We start from the raw sequence: 17,600 nt of genomic DNA, 5'->3' as shown, positions 1-17,600 counted from the left end.
GCGAAAAAATGTATACATTTGAAACTTGGAGATACAAGGTTTCTGCCCAACAGTGAAGATATACATTTATTTTATTTATTTTTCCTAATGGTTGGCCTGGGCCGGCCGGGAATGAACCGGCCGTTCAGGAGTTGTCCCGCTTTTCCCAATGGCCAGCACGTCCCTGCATCACATCACTGGAGGACTTGTTGAAAGCAGTCATTGGCTGCAGCGTGAATGTACAGGCCTTTTCAAACGTTAGATTGTTATGTAACCTGTGGGTTGGGACCCCCAGGGGAGTCCATTATTTTGCGGGGTCCCCCAGATGATTAGCTTAAAGTGAAACATTGTTTTCTCACTTGTTTTCATTGTTTTCTTACTCACTAAACAAACCAACATAAAGTTTAAGTGTACAGACTCACAGAGGGTATCTGCACATTTCAAGTGACAATTTCAAGGACTTTTTTAATACCTCTAAAAGGACAAATTAAACATTGGCCAAATTGTCAAATATTAGAGGCAGAAATTGTGAAAATAGCTGATCTACATGCTCACAACTTTGTGAGCATGTAGATCTGCTATTTTTTACAATAGAACCGTGCTATAAAAATGTAATGCCTCAACTGTTATTACTGGTCAAGGTGGGGGGGTCCCCTGTTAAAATATGATTCTTTTGGGGGTCGCGGCCTGAAATGGTTGAGAAACACTGACATAACGTATGTCTCCACCATTCTACAGTTTATAAAGTTGATCTAAAGGGTCGCAGACACTTCGAGAGACCAGATTCAACCAACGCTCCCGAGAATCTCAGACTATCTCTGACTTTCAGGTATCGACTCTTCGCCTATCTTCAAGACTCAACCGCCAAGATCTTCGGCAGGAAAACTGGACACAGGACATGACAGAGGAGACAGGACACAAATTCTTAAAGATCTCTATCTTCAAGACCATCCAGACCTTCAGGAGACTGACCTGCCAAATGCACATACCTATATGGCAGAAGCAGTCAAATGCATATGTAGATGTAGATCAACATGCATTGATGTCAGACACAACAGATATTAGTTGTGTCATTTTGTGCGTGTGTGCGTGTGTGTGTGTGTGTGTGTGTGTGTGTGTGTGTGTGTGTGTGTGTGTGTGTGTGTGTGTATGTGTGTGCGCGTGCGTGTGTGTGTGTGTGTGTGTGTGTGTGTTTGTTAGAGCATTAACTACTTGTGATTTTTGCAAGTTGACTTGACTCAGTAAAAAGTTGAGTTGAAGTCGACTTTATTGTTTGATGACATCGTCACACTGTGCGTGAACGGGGGTACAAAACCGAAAACCTGTGCTTAATTAAATTGAAAAAACACAGTTGGAAAAGGAGAGTATCATTCTGTCCTTGACAATAAGCAATCCTACTGTTTGAATGCTGTACACACTACACATGGAGCACATATAATGATGATTTTTTCTTTTCTTTTTTTTTCTTTTTTTTCAACTTTCGACTTTCCCTGGTGGGAGTCGACTTGTGTAATGAAGTCGAATGAGTCGACTTGTCTACTTTTTGGTTAATACCCTAGTGTGTGTATGGGTGTGTGCGTGTGTGTGTTTGTGCATTCATGCATGCATGAGTGTGTGTGTGTGTGTGCGTGCGTGTGTGTATGTGTGTCTGTGTGTTTGATAATAGAGTGATATATCTAGCCTGTCCTCTGCTGTATTTACGTACAGAATGACTAACAATTAGGGACTGGGGAGGTGTGTGTGTGTGTGTGTGTGTGTGTGTGTGTGTGTGTGTGTGTGTGTGTGTGTGTGTGTGTGGGTGTGTGTGGGGCGGGGGGGGGGGGGGGTACTCCTGCTATAAGGGATTTGACAAGGTGTTATTAAAAGTAAAGCTGGCAAAACAGCAGTGAAATATGGTTTTGCCTCCAGTAATTACCGCTATCATGCAGTTTATATCTGCACACTAATTCTACCTTGCAGTTAACATTACTCAAGTTCAGTCAAATCTTTTTTTGAGGCACCGTACGGCAAGTGTATCTTTTTTATTTCATGTATTTTTAATACATATCACCACGTTACGCTACACAAAGCCTTCTTTATCTCTTGCACATACTTTAGTCTGACTCCACTGCATAGCTTCGCCTCCAGCAACTCATCTGAGAGAAGAAGAGAGAAAACGAGGGAATGCAAGCCAATAGAAATGGAGGGAGGCTGATATGTATAAGAACAATCACTCTGCCAGGAGGGACGATGAGCCTTTGAACAGGATGTTCATTCTTAACCCGGGTGGGTTCTGTCCCTGTTTATCCCTCTAAGACTCTCACAGAATCAGCAGGCAGTGTGTAGACTGCTGAACAAGGGGTATACACCAACCGAGAGTGTCACAGCCAGGTCAAGAGACATAATCAGATTCACACAAACACACACACACACACACACACACACACACACACACACACACACACACACACACACACACACACACACACACACACACTCACACACACACACACACACACACACACACACACACACACACACACACACACACACACACACACACAGTTACCGAGTAGTCAAACATTTAGCCAGCAGGCATCCGCTATATGGCGAGTGAGTAGAATTAGTAATATGCTGGCTGCACTTGCCAGCAGTAATCCAGCAATTCTATTTCCATATCGACCACTGTCTTACGTTGCCATCTTTTGGTGAAAATGTGAAGTGAAGCAAGGGAACTTAAATGTTATATTTTGTGTCCCATTTTCGCATTTTGTTCTGCCTCATTTATAGACTATAGACAGTTTTTTTAAATGTCTTGATTTGTGGGCAAGTTGGGCAAATATGTTGGGGGGCAACAAGATAACCTTCCTTTTTCTTCTTCTCTGTTTCTGGAAAACAAAATGGTTCACCACTTCTTAACACCTGTAAACCAATGATGTGATAATAAAGTTGCTTCTGGTTCTGTTAAGGTTGTTATTATGGATAACTATTTCATTGTTCATAGAGTGTACAATTAGCAATAAAGCTGCCCTGTTGTCTGACATACTGTGGCTTGAAGGCCACAGTATGTCAGACTACAGGGCAGCCTGTCGGATGTAAACATCTATCTGTGCCAATGTCCTTGGCATTATTTAACTGACACACAGACTGGGGCCTGTGTGAATTAACATTTTCTAGGCCTATTTTTCCTTTTCCTGGCTTGTACATTCATAAGCCTGATTGACCAGAGGAAGTAGCAACAGCAATCTATTGTCCTTCCTTGGTTCTGTGGCTACAAAAAATCTTGCCACTTAGTATCTGAAACAGTCCTTGGTTGGGGTGGCTAGGACGCTTAATAATCCTGCAAGCTTTGCTAGCGCAATATCCGTCAAATATGACCTAGATCAGAGTTGTAAAACTGGCAGCCCACGGGCCGTTTGCGGCCCAGGGAGAGGTCCATAGCAGCCACTGAGGGTCTGAGGCAGTTATCACTTATATATAGCCTATATTACCTCTATGTTTTATAGCCGATCGATCTGCAAGCTCCGCGAATTAATTAATAACGCACTTGGCTGTTTCCCTAATCATCTGACTGCACTGGCATTGTTTATGTCCTTTGTACGAGGAATTCTTGTACTTCTCTTCATGTGGTCATAAATAAACATTTCAAACATGTTGTTCCAGGGAGCCCCCAGGCCCAGAGGCAGAGATTTGAGTTACAGAAGTTTGCTTTGAAAAATATACCTACAAAGATTTGCTAATATTTTCATGATTTTTCAAAAATAGCAGATCTACAAGCGTGGCACTCGGTGCCCCGCTGTGAGCTTGTATATTTGCATTTTTTCAATGGCCAAAGTATAAAATAATTACAGGTCTTAATAGGTTAAAACAGGGGTCTTCAACGTTTTCAGGTCAAGGACCCCTTAGTTGAGAGAGAGAAGATGCAGGGACCCCCACAACCTCTTCATAGATTCCATATAGTTTCATTGTTTGACAGCACAACCATCAGTGTGTTTTGGATTCATGTCAATTTGTGTTTTCAGATATTTAACCTCTTGAACCGTCAATACATAATAAACTTCACCTATCACTCTGTACTTAGTCTGCTCTTCTTCCCCTCTACACCAAACCTCTTTGCCAGAAATAGCCGATCTACAAGCTCACAAGGCGTTGTGAGCTTGTAGATCGGCTATTTTTGACTGAAGTTCTCAGAATATGGACGCTATAGGGTTCAAGTGGTTAATATAAAAAAGGAGGGAAAAAAAGTTTCTATCACTCAAAGATTTGGAGGACGCCCTGTAGTAACTAGGGGTCACGGACCCCATGTTGAAGACCCCTGGGTTAAAAGAAAAATACTTTTGCAATAAGAGCTCCACACAGTGGTGGAACAAGTAGGCTACTCAAGCCACATATCAATACCACAATACAGAGTGAAACAGACATTGATGCACAAACACATTAAAAGCCTCACATTGCAACTCAAGTTTCTTCTTTTGTTTTTAATATGTTGAATTTAGAGTTGCAACACATACCATCAGGCACGTGCACACATAGACATCAAAGGGGGCTAGAGCCCCTGCCCTTTTATCTTTCTGTAAAAAGTGCCCTCTCCACACCATGAATGCAGTTTTTACTATGGTGAAAGAAATGCAAATGCCCTCCTTTCCATGCCATAACTGAAGGCAGCATTCAAGTGAATTGCCTTGTCCAAACTCTCTTTAAATAATTGCCCTGTCTTTGTAGAAATCCATGCTCTATGCCAGTATGGACTCTAGTATTGACTCCTGTATATGCCTAGTTCAGTGTGGTATCAAGCACCGAAAAAATAGCCGACCTCCAAGCTCACAACACGTTGCAACGCGACACGTTGTGAGCTTGGAGGTCTGCTATTTTCGATATTTCCACCAAAAGGCCCTTTTAGAAATCTGCCTCTCTAACATTCTCTGCAAGTCCCTGCTCTACCATTGACAGCCCAATGCATCTGTATTCTGTAGCGCTGGCCCTTTAAGGGTAGTCCATATAAGAGGCAGCCCTTTTGGCAGGCTACGGTTTGGCCAGAAGTTTTGAATGTTTGGCCAGAAGTTTTGAATGTTTGTTGTGGGCCTGGAAGCATGAGGTGTTTGGATTTGATTCCAATGGCAGCCTTGAATATACTGACTAGGTATGTTTTGGTATTTTGTTGAGTCATTTTGCTATATTTTGTGTAATGTAATGAATCTGTATTGAGGGGTAACCAGGTGTAGGCTAGTATATCTGAGCTATTATAGGAGGACAACTAACCAACCACCCTAACCTACAGCCTTTCACTGTTTCTCTCACCTTGCCATAGTATGTTTGAGATTGGCTTTTGGCAGATTGTTTGTTGTGCTGAGGGCATGGATGTATGGAGGCCATTCATTCATATTGCATGGTTTGGATGTTGTTTGCTGTGGTTACTTTAATGACTTTAATAACTTTTTTTGCTTTTGGTTTTGCGTTATATTTAATTTGATTTGTTTATTTTCTGTGTATGTTTAGTTTAGAGCAGTGTTTCTCAACCTGTGGGCTCAGCTAGGTGGGGTCCACAGATGTGCAGCATTGTCTTCTCTCTCAACAGTAAACAAACCAATATAAAGTTTAAGTGTATGGATGGTATCTGTACATTTCTAAAGTTTGTCACATCAACCTCTGGTTCTGTTCATTCTGAACCCATATCGAATAGACCAGGGGCCGGCAAACTTTTTGACATGAAGTGCCATGTTTTTATTTTCTTGATAGTCAGTGTGCCATGTCAACATTTAGTTTAATTATGACACCAAAATGGCATATTTACAATTGATTTTGACTATATATGTCTATAAATAACAACCTTTATTTTTGTTGTTCTTTAGAAATATATAATTTTACATTAGGATGTAGGCCTAATGATCATTAGACTCAAGCAATAATCCACTTCTCTCCCAGACTTTCTCCCCAGTCAAAGTTATCAGTTTGAATGAATGTAGAATTATATGCAATATATATTGCATATAGATATGAGTGTACTCTCTCACACTCTGCCAGTGTGCTAGTGATCACCCTCCCGTGTGCCAATGTTGGCACCGTCCGTGCCTAAGGTTGCCTACCCCTGTCATAGACTACTCTAGATGGACAGGGGGGTCCACCTGTTTTTTCTTAATCCTTGAAGGGTATATTTTAAGATTCTGCCAGGTACCAAGCTAAAATATTTTCTCATGGGGTTCATTTTTAATTTTAACCCTTTCTTTCACAAATCCTGACTAATCCCAAAGATGGAAACAATAGAAACAAGCATAACTTTTGAAGGATACAAGCTACTGAGACATATTAACCTATTTTTCCATACAATTTGGACCCAAGGAATTCATTAAAGTGGTTATAATTAAAATTCAAGCACATCCATTACAGGACAAAAAAAATGTTTAAAAATAGCTGAAAACGTTCAGATCACATTTAAACTTCTCCTAAGTTATTGGGTTGATTGTTTTTCCTTAATCCTTTAAGTGTGTATGTTAAGATTCTGCCAAGTACCAAGCTCAAATATTGTCCAATAGGGTTCCTTTTTAACTTTTTATTACACATGTCACCCCAACCCGAAAAGGGAAGAAAATGCATTGACCTTTTACGTAAACAACTCACCGAGACAAATGAACACATTTTACCATACAATTTGGACCCAAGGGATTACTTGAAATGGATATTATTATGTAATATGTAACAGGTTCCACTAGGGTGGATTTGACATTTTGAGTTGAAGATTTGCAGTTTTGTCTTGAGATATATATATATATATATATATATATATATATATATATATATATATATTATTAATGAATAAAGGCTTCTCTTTTAATGTGCACTATTCCTCTTTCAGAATAAGATGCTTGGCCTGGTCTTCAATACTGACCAGATTCAGAGCCTTGAAAGCAGGTGAGATAATAACTACATCATTACTTAGCACTAAGCAATGACAAGGCAAGGTAGTAACAGAAGCATGTTTACTCAACTCATTTCTGGGCCAAGGTAGCTAAGAAGTGTATGTCAACAAGGATGAAGACAAAAGAGGGAAAGTATGATTAAAATCAGTAAAGGGAAAATCCACTTTAACTCAGTGAATGCCACCCTTTATTCAAAATCTACAAAACTGGTGCCAGCCATTTTGCTTAATTTTGCCTTTTTATGGGGGCCAAAATCATATTTTGTACTTAAATTACATATATAAATCTATGCTTCTATCGAAAGCCACACTACCCCTCTTACAAAGGAAAACATGTATATTTATATATTATATATCCTATCATTAGATTTGGGCTTCAATAGAACATGTGTAAGATGTCTTGATCATCATCATATGTGTGTGCTGTGATGGGCCCTGTGTGCAATCTGGAGTGCAATACCATTTGAAAACCACCAGAGGGTGGTCTCCTACTATCTGATCAACTAACAGAAGAAGGAAGAAGACGTCCATCTTTTTTTTTGTTTGGGCCTGTTGTTTACATTTTGGCCAGGCCTTTTAGCTAGCATGCTACACACTTCGGAACCCTGGCGATCGCGATCAAGGATAGGTAGAGAAGAATGGATGGCACCGCTAGAATCCTGAGAATTTTCTGCGTTTTTTGAGTACTTATAGTTCGTCAGGGATGCACGGGAAAGTGTATAAACGAACGTTTTAGATAACATTTAAACGGCCGGAACCAATCTTCGGCTATACCGATTTTCCGCGGGACTGTGTTACACTGGTGCTACAGTCAAATCGGCCGTATCGCTCAGGTCACGGAGGCATATGGCCAACTTCTAGAGCGATTTTTTTAAAATTACAATTATGAAAAAATGATAAAACTTTTGATTAATTAAAAAGACGTAAAAGACGTTTATGGCACCGAGGTCCAAAGACGTATAAGACGTTTATGGCGTTCAGTGAGTTTTAATTTGTAAAGTTCTGAAAAATAGTGTTGCATTGGAAACTACACTATCTTGCACTTCTGGTCACACACCAAACATGATGTTATATCACTTTTACATCTGTAGTGTGGCCGGTAGTGCTGTCTAGTTGAAAATTGCAATCTGTAAGGGCCAAGCAACATACATTTTGTGTACTGTGTGACTTACATTGAAGTTCTTCTTTGAAGTGTCCAATACTTAAAGCTGAAATGGTGGCTTAAAAAGATCATGGATGGATCAGGTTGAGATCTCAAGCCAACTGCTTAAAGGTCAGAGTTTCCACAGGGATCAGTGGCAAAGCATATTTAAGAAAAGGTATGAGCCCTAGACTTGTTATAACATATTTAAATCTTACTAACAAAGAGAGACATAGTACAAACTTCACTAAAATATCTTTACACACTCTAGAGATGCATTTCCCCATGCCATCCTACCGGACACAAAGGCAGGCGACAGGAGGCCATCAAATTTCAGCCAGGAATACAGCACGAGATACTGGAGTTGATGGCACTGAAACTGCAGCAACGTCCTCGCCTTGCTGTCTTAAAGGTGCTTTAAAATAAAAATGTGTAGTTAATTTGTATAGTTTCATTAGTATGATAAAATCTGAATAATTAATAACAAATACATACACATTGTTTCACTCCCATATACACCATTTTGTTTCATATGCACATTTTATCTTTTAATTTAAAAAAAATAAATATATATATATATATATATTTTTTTTTAAATAGATCGATGAAATGGCCATAAAAAGGGAAATCCAGTACGACCCAGGGAGCAAAATGATTTTGGGTACAGTGACCTTGCCCACCCGACTTGACACCCTGGCAACAAAGGTCCTGACAACCATCCTGGCCTCCTTAACAAAGGACTTTAAGCAAGTGGTGCTTATGACTACACAGGGCCATCAGTGTCAGGAAAGGATCTCTGGGCCTACATGCTATCCATCATTGTGGCATGTGGAGAGTTGTCGCTGTGGTACGATCAGGCTTAGCCTTTAATTTTACCAACACTGTATATGAACAAACCAGTTAGTGGCGTTGTAAAAGCTTCCTTCTCAGCTTAATGATGTCAATGTTCTTACATTCTATATCCAACTTCTAGTGTTCTGACATGGACTCGTGACTCGTCCAACCAGGCGATGTGGCGGGAGGCTGGCCATTCGGGTTGGCCAATCGATGGACCAGACCTACATCGCCCATCCATATTTTGAGGGAGCGTACCTTTTCTTTTGTCCCGACACCCCACACCTGTTGAAGGCAATGAAAATATGTGTAACCATGACTTCATCTTACCAGATGACATTGTCAGGGAGAATAGCTTGCCTGGTGATACAGTGAGTACATTTACCGATGGGATGCTACTCAGATCAATTACCAAATACTACATTGACCCAATAAATTGTGATGATTCCATCATACATCAATGTTCACCCAAATATATAGTTCATATACTTTGAAATGTGTCATTTTACAAAATCAACCTACTTCTGCTTGAAATTATTCATGTTTTTCAGGTGTCCATGTGTGCCGTGGAAAAAGTGATTGCTGTACAGTCTGACACCTCAGAAAAGCTTGTGCCTGGTCTGACTGCCAGAGCCATATCAACAGCAAACAGCTTTGATAAAATGAATGAATGGGTTGCACAAGTAACAACACACTGTTTGGTATATTGTAAACACCGACTGTCATATTCACACACAACGGAAAAGTGCCTTGCATCTTTATAATTCTTTCGCAGTATTTTCCATACTTACAGTTATGTTCTCTGCTTCAAGGTCCTACCTGCATGCAAGGTGTTCTCACATAGCACAGCGAGTGCCATCAGACTGCAGGTGACCTGTCAGCTCCTTCCAAAGGAGGCCTTAACGACTGTCTGGTTCATCGATAGGATCAATGACTGGTTCGACCTGTGTATGTATCTATAATACAACGTATAATAATACCTTGATCTCAAGCTGAGCTTTGAGTTCAGCGATCCTTGTGTCTGTCTCTCTCCTGTACAGGTCCTGTTCGGTTTCAGGTTCAGGTTCAGGCTCAGGTTCTTCGTCTCGTTCTGCAATCGGGAAAGTGGACAGTGCTCATGGCAGTGATGACACCATCACTGCCATCACAAAGGTGGTGGTACCACAAAGGTGGTATTGCATGTGTAGTACTAGTCCTTGGACAGAAAGTGACTGAATCCTTTACAATTTGTGGCAACATCTTCATAGTTTTTACGCATCTAGTTTACGCTAAAGTTTCATTTCAAAAGTAGGTAAATGGGTTACATTACTTGTGTACAGTGGGCTAAAAATGCAACACTAAAGACATGATCCTTTTAATAAAAATGAATGATACATCTTTTTGATTATATTTGATGTTCATGTAGACTTAATTACAAAGGTTATGGTCTGCATGAGTGCATCCCATGCCGTCTTTACCTGTTGATTGTCTTTCTGGTTTCTTGGTGTAAGTGTGATCCAGGTGTGGCTCCCAAAGGCTCCCAGTCATGCAGGGATTGCTCATTTGATCATTGACTGCTGTAAGGAGAAGACCGACATTTAAAACTGGGTGTTTGAAAAGTGACAACATCTTCATAATACATACTGTAGTTTTTGTTTTTCAATAATGTGTGATTTTAGTTTCTTTGATTATGTTCTTGATTACACTTAATTAGAAGGGTTATGTTCTAGATGGGATCATCCCATGTGTTATTACCAGTTGATTGCCTGCTATAACTGTGATCCATTTCATTTCCCAGAAGGGTTGTATAACTATTAATCATGCAGGAGTTCGTGGTCACACTGGACCTTTCCGTCACACTGGACCTTTCCGTCACACTGAACCATTCAGTCACACTGGACCATTCAGTCACACTGGACCATTCAGTCACACTGGACCATTCCTTCACACTGACTGGACCATTCAGTCACACTGCAGTAGAACATCAATACGTGATAAGAAAGCATTCCCATGCCCTCTGAACATTTTCCAATTCATTATATACATAGATTAAATCCATATTTTATTATTTTACTTTCCATAATGTAGGATCATTCGCTATGGGCATTTTACTGGCCACACTTCTTGCAACACACACTCTGCTCATATTTGGAGCACATATCTTCGAACGGAGAATTAAGATGCAGCAGCCAAGACCACCCCGACCACTAGGTGAGGCCCGCCATGTTCACCCCGAGACGAGGCTCTCGTTTTTGGCCGCAGGGACGTTACTTGTGAAATGTGTAATGTATCCGAGTAAAAGTACAAAAATACTATAAAAATGTAGTTAAATACAACGGTACTAGAACGTACTCGATTACACCGTGTGCGTCTCTTCAACATTAGCTAGCATGTCGGAGTTGAGTTCAGCAGCCATGCAGGTCGGACGCTTTTTTTCACGCTCCACAACCTCTCGACGGAGTCGCCGCCGCCGCCGCGCGCCAGTAAACTACTCACCAGGGACAAAGGGATGGATATTTTTATCTTTTCTAACGTTTCTCGTGTGGTTTACAGACTCATGCTTGAGTTCACCGTGGATCCCACATAACTTGGATACGATGGATTATGTGCAGGACAGAGATGAATCACACAATGATTTTTATCTCCACGGTGGGTCGGAATCCAAACACCTTGGCTACGGGAGAATGACTGTCTTTGGTACGCTGTTTTCAACAAAGAACAAACCCCCAGTTGGCAGTAATATGGACAGAAGGTCCTGTATTTACTTTTTGCTGCTACTCTGTGGAGATATACAGACCAACCCAGAGCCGGTAACCCGACAGATGTCTCGCAGACTTGCCGCCGTTCTCGCAGCCGCGGATGGTCTTTCCACGGTCGACTCATCACCATTGTCGACCAGTGAGGTTACCAACATGGCCAACTCGGAGGAACCACGGATCTTCGAGGGACCACCCGACCCACGGAGCGCCTCGGACGACGGTGTGTCCACCCCCGCGCCGGCTCCACCGCCCGACATGGCTACTGGTGCCCAGTTCACGGCCGTCGGATCCCCGGAGATTTCCATCGAGCAGGATGACCCCCCGCTGGCCCCGTCACCCCCCAGGGATCGAAACCAGTCGTGGCTGTTGGCATATCTCGGCTTTGATACAATCTGCGCCGCCATCTCGACACCCCGCGCCGATGAGAGAAGCTGGATATCCTATTGTATAGGTTCTCAGACATCAACGGGACATGACCTCCCCCCCACCCCCAGCGCCCCCCTCCCCCCCACCCTCAGCGTCCCCCTACCCCCACTACAGACGGACGTGGACTCACACACAGGGGAAACCCCCTCCCCCAGCCCTGATAATGGCTATTTGGACACCTCAGACATGAAAGGTACTTTTGTGAAAAGAGGACTGAAAATGATCCATCTCAACGTCAACAGTTTGAAGCCCAAACTGGAACAAATCAATGCTATGTTTCTTGATGGTAAGGTCCAAATTTTAACCTTCTCAGAAACTAAACTTGATGACTCATTCTCAGATGCTAACATTGAAATAGCCAATTACACTGTCATTAGGAATGATAGGAACAGGAAAGGAGGTGGTGTTTGCATGTATATTCACAATGATTTAAACTTTATCATTCGCCCAGACCTACACCACAGCTCTCTTGAAACTGTATGGGTCGAGATAATTTTTGAACATGCTAAAAATATACTAATATGCGCTGTCTATAGACCCCCTGACCAGAATGACTTCTTTGAGCTGTTTGAAGAGAGCTTAGCAAAGGTGGACGGTATTGAGTACTACGCTTTGGGCGACTGGAATGTTGATGTTTTGCGTAAAGAAACACCCCTGTTCAAGTCCTTTAATGGGTTATGTAATCAATATGGCCTCACTCAGCTCGTTACCGTACCCACTAGGGTGACGGAGCACTCCCAAACCCTCATAGATCTCATTGTAACCACAGACAAATCCAAAGTCACCGCTAGCGGGGCTATTGTATGCGGTCTTAGTGATCATTACATGATCTACTGTACGCGTAAAATACACAAACCCAAGGCTAGTGGCCACCAAACAGTTGTAGCTAGAAGCCTCAAAAACTACTCCAGTGAGGCTTTAAATCACACACTAGCGAATACAGACTTTTCCCCTGAACTGCAGTGTACAAATGTCGAAGGAGCATGGTGTGGTTTTAAAACCAAATTGACCGATGCTCTAGACAACGTGGCCCCCTTGCAAACCACCAGGGTTAAAGCCCGCCAAGAGCCATGGTATAACTCAGATATTACCGAATCAGCTAGACTCAGAGACAAAACGTATGATGAAAAACGTAAGTGCTGCAAAAAGCTTAGAAAGAAATTCAACCCTGACCTCAAAATCCAAATCAAACATCTTACTGCTCAGTGCAAGAAACTCAGAAACCAGACAATCGCCCTAATTAGATCCGCCAAAAAAGACTACATCGACGTCAAAATTGACGAATACAAAAACAAACCACGAGACCTATGGAAGTTGCTTAACAACCAATTAGGCTTAAAACCTAAAACCATATGCCACAGCATAAACATCAAAACGGACGTCGCTCTCATTTCTGACAAATGTGAAGTGGCTACCCATCTTAACAAAACCTTTACCACCATGGCCCATTCACTGGTTGAAAAACTGGTCGCCCCATCTGGGCGGTATGGTGTAAAATTTGTTAAGAAATTCTACAATAAACTGGGCGTCAGAAAAGACAGTTTCAAACTTGCCACAGTGACAACTGATGAAGTGTTTAAAAAACTGAGCGCCCTACCTCAACACAAGGCCACTGGCCTTGATAAAATTCCAGCTAGATTTCTCAGAGATTCAGCCGCCACCATTGCGCCAATCATTACCCACATAATTAACCTTTCCATCGAACAGGGTCATGTCCCACAGGACTTCAAACTAGCAAAAGTAACCCCCCTGCATAAAAAAGGTAGCAAACTAGACCCTGGAAACTACCGTCCCGTTTCCATTCTTAGCTCCATATCCAAAGTCATGGAGAAAATAGTCTACGAACAGATTGCAAGATATCTCGATGAGAATAATCTGATTTACGAGTTCCAATCTGGATTCAGAAAATCTCATTCCACCGACACATGCCTTCTCTATTTGACCGACCAAATCAAACGCGAAGCGGATGACGGCAAATATAGCGGCATGGTCATGATGGACCTCCAGAAGGCATTTGACACCGTAAATCATTCTATTCTGATTGAGAAACTAAAAGCCATCGGTCTTGACAACGCAGCAGTGAGTTGGATGCAATCTTACCTGGTGGGGAGGGAACAGGTGGTGGAGATTAACGGTACCCTGTCCCCCCCCCCCCTCCCAGTAAGCTGTGGTGTTCCTCAAGGTAGCATACTGGGACCTCTGTTGTTCCTAATATACGTGAACGACATGGCATCTGCTTGCGACTGCAACCTGTTCCTGTTCGCGGATGACTCGGCTCTCCTAGTCTCGGGCAAGGACCACTTGCAGGTTGAAAAGACACTTAACTCTGAATTAAGTAAGATCTGCACATGGCTTAACGACAACAAATTATCAATTCACCTGGGAAAAACGGAGTCCATCCTCTTTGGATCAAATCATAACCTCAAAAAAGTCGAAAACTTCACAATCAAAGTGGGTGACAAGGTCATAACACGAAAAAACGAAATCTCTTACTTAGGATGCATCCTTGAAGCTAATCTTTCCAGTGAAAAGATGACTTCTAAAGTAATAAATAAAATCAACCAACGTACTCGTTTCCTACAGAGGATCGCCCCGATGGTCAATTTCAACACACTGAAGACCATAGCTGGTGCTATAATCCAGCCCCTCTTTGACTACGGAGTCCACGTATGGTATCGTGACGCACCACAAGCCCTGAAAACCAAACTCCAAACAGCCCAAAATAAACTAATTAGGGTCCTGCTTATCCTTCCCTATCAGACTCACCTCACCGCTACTCACCAATTAAGAGTGGGGTGGCTCAGAGTAGATGACAGAGTACAGCAACTTGCAATGGGCCTGGTGTACAAGATACACTACACCACTATGATACCCAAGTACCTTTCAAAATACTTTATAAACATTAAGGATGTCCATAATTACAACACCAGAGGCAGCGCCACAGATCACTTTCAACCCAGAGTCAAAACCAACAAAGGGTCAAACTCTTTTTTCTGCTATACCACCAAAATGTGGAAAGCTTTACCGAAGGCCATAAAGGAGTGTGGATCACTAGCATCCTTTAAAATTGCCCTGAAAAACCACTTACAGGCAGCAGCCGTTCGCAACTGGTAAAAAATGAACCTAGCCCAACCCTACCCTCCCCTGCCCCTTCTTTGTATATACTGCTTGTTTTAGACTTACTGTCTTTTTTTTTGTTTTTCTTTACATATCTACTGCATAGTACTGTGTTCTATTTGTCTGTCATTCAATGTTATATGAGATACTTCAATGGTTTCCAGTGGAAATAAGCTTAGTCTTTTCATGGATCTCCTTTTAGTAGACCTTGTACCAGTGAACTGTACCGTCATGAAACTGTACCTTTTCCTATGCAAACTTCTAATAAAGTCTTCAATCAATCAATCAATCAACACCCTGTTGAGATTGCAGTATTACATTGTAACCACAAGATGGTAGTGTTACACAGAAGGAGCTGCACACACGGGACAAACAGAATAGATCAAGACCGTACAGAATGGCATGGTGCACTGTCATATGGTGCCTTATCTCTGGTACAAGCACAACTCGATTCTTATTACATAATGGCCAGAGTATAATCTGATTTGAGAAAATCTACTTTAAATAGTAGCTAATAATACAACAATGAGACTTATTTTAGGACTGAAATTATATATATATATACACACACACACACACACACACACACACACACACACACACACACACACACACACACACACACACACATATACACACACATATACAGTATACACACACATATACAGTGGTTCTCAACCTTTTCAGGCCGCGACCCACACCCTGACGAATGTTTAATTTGTCATTTTAGATGTATTAAAAGGTCCTTAAATTGACACTTTAGAAATGTGTAGATACCCTCTATACACTTAAACTTTATGTTGGGTTACACATGTGATACGTCAAGCATGGTTATATATATATCTCGGTGGTTCTCAACTTGTGGGTCGGGACCCCCAGGGGGGTTCTCAAATTATTTTGGGGGTCAACAGATGATTAACTTAAAGGAGTAGTTCACCCTCAAAATGACTTTTTTTCTATTGATTAGTCACGCCATGGAGACTAGAGTTCAATAATATTTTTAGTTTTTTGTCACATTCCTAAGACAAAAATGTTATTTGAGTAAATTTACCCCCATTGATTCCGGATGGGGACCCGTTTCGAAACGGGTCCCCATCCGGAACGAACGGGGGTAAATTTATTATCGCATTTTTGTCTTAGGAATGCGACAAAAAACTAAAAATATTATTGAACTCTAGTCTCCATGGCGTGACTAATCAATAGAAAAAAAGTCATTTTGAGGGTGAACTACTCCTTTAAGTTAATCATCTGTTGACCCCCAAAATAATTTGAGAACCCCCCTGGGGGTCCCGACCCACAAGTTGAGAACCACCGAGATATATATATAACCATGCTTGACGTATCACATGTGGGAAACAAGTTAGGCAATCATTGTGCACAAACAGAACAAGCTACAATCCTCTACAGCGTGAACATGGCAGCGTTGTTGAAGACATACCATTCCATGCTCTGCAGAGCACATCTTGGAGTAAAGAATGCATCCAGACTAGAGGCACAGCCATGAAGGCAGAGGAGAGGAGAGAGACTCACTTTGCCGGTTGCCATAGCAACATACCTGTTCCTCACTCTGACATCGTCCCTGCACACAGACAGAAGTCTGTCTGATCTACCAGGAGAGAGAGAGAGAGAGAGAGAGAGAGAGAGAGAGAGAGAGAGAGAGAGAGAGAGAGAGAGAGAGAGATGCATTTTTAACAGTGTTCTTGTATGTCCCTCTCAAAATATTAAGCAATATCGACATGTGTTCATGAGGATCAGCAGCCTATTCTCTAAGGGTAGGCTGTATATGTCTTCAAACAGTTCACTTGTGTCTATGGTGCAAGCGTGCGCATGTGCACACCACACACAGACACATTCACACACACCAAGATGGGAATATCTCACATTCCAAACAAGCCCTAATTTGACAGAGCCTATACCCTAACTCACCACATGTGTGGGTGGACTTGACATTCAACGAATCTCTAAAACAAAGTTTACTTCCACACAGAGCTTCCAAAATGATCTGAATTTCTCAACAACAAAAAATAGACCGAGATCAAAAGAAGAGAAAATAATTCAGCGTACAGTGTGTGGAAATATTGCATGGTAAACCATCATGACTTTGAATGTTAAAGATATTTATTCATTGTAAATGCATGGAAAGAATTTTTTGAGATGTCTGCACTAGCTCTGAACATGAAAATGATCTTTTCCAGGGGGCACTGCAGCAATATAAGTTAAACATATTTAAAACATACATAAATACATACATGAATAAATATGAACACACACACACACACACACACACACACACACACACACACACACACACACACACACACACACACACACACACACACACAATTATTAGCATTTTGATGTCTACAATTTCCATCTTTCTCTATCAAGTCAACCACTACATCTTTCAAATCATTATAGGGCACCAGGGAAGACTGTGAATTAATTCTATTTCAGAGCTGCAGCAATATCAAAT

Source organism: Nannobrachium achirus, assembly GCF_963921795.1.
Source record: "Nannobrachium achirus genome assembly, chromosome: 6".
In the NCBI taxonomy this organism is placed as follows: Eukaryota; Metazoa; Chordata; class Actinopteri; order Myctophiformes; family Myctophidae; genus Nannobrachium; species Nannobrachium achirus.
The sequence above is the reverse complement of the archived record's forward strand: the minus strand, read 5'-3'. Positions refer to the sequence as shown.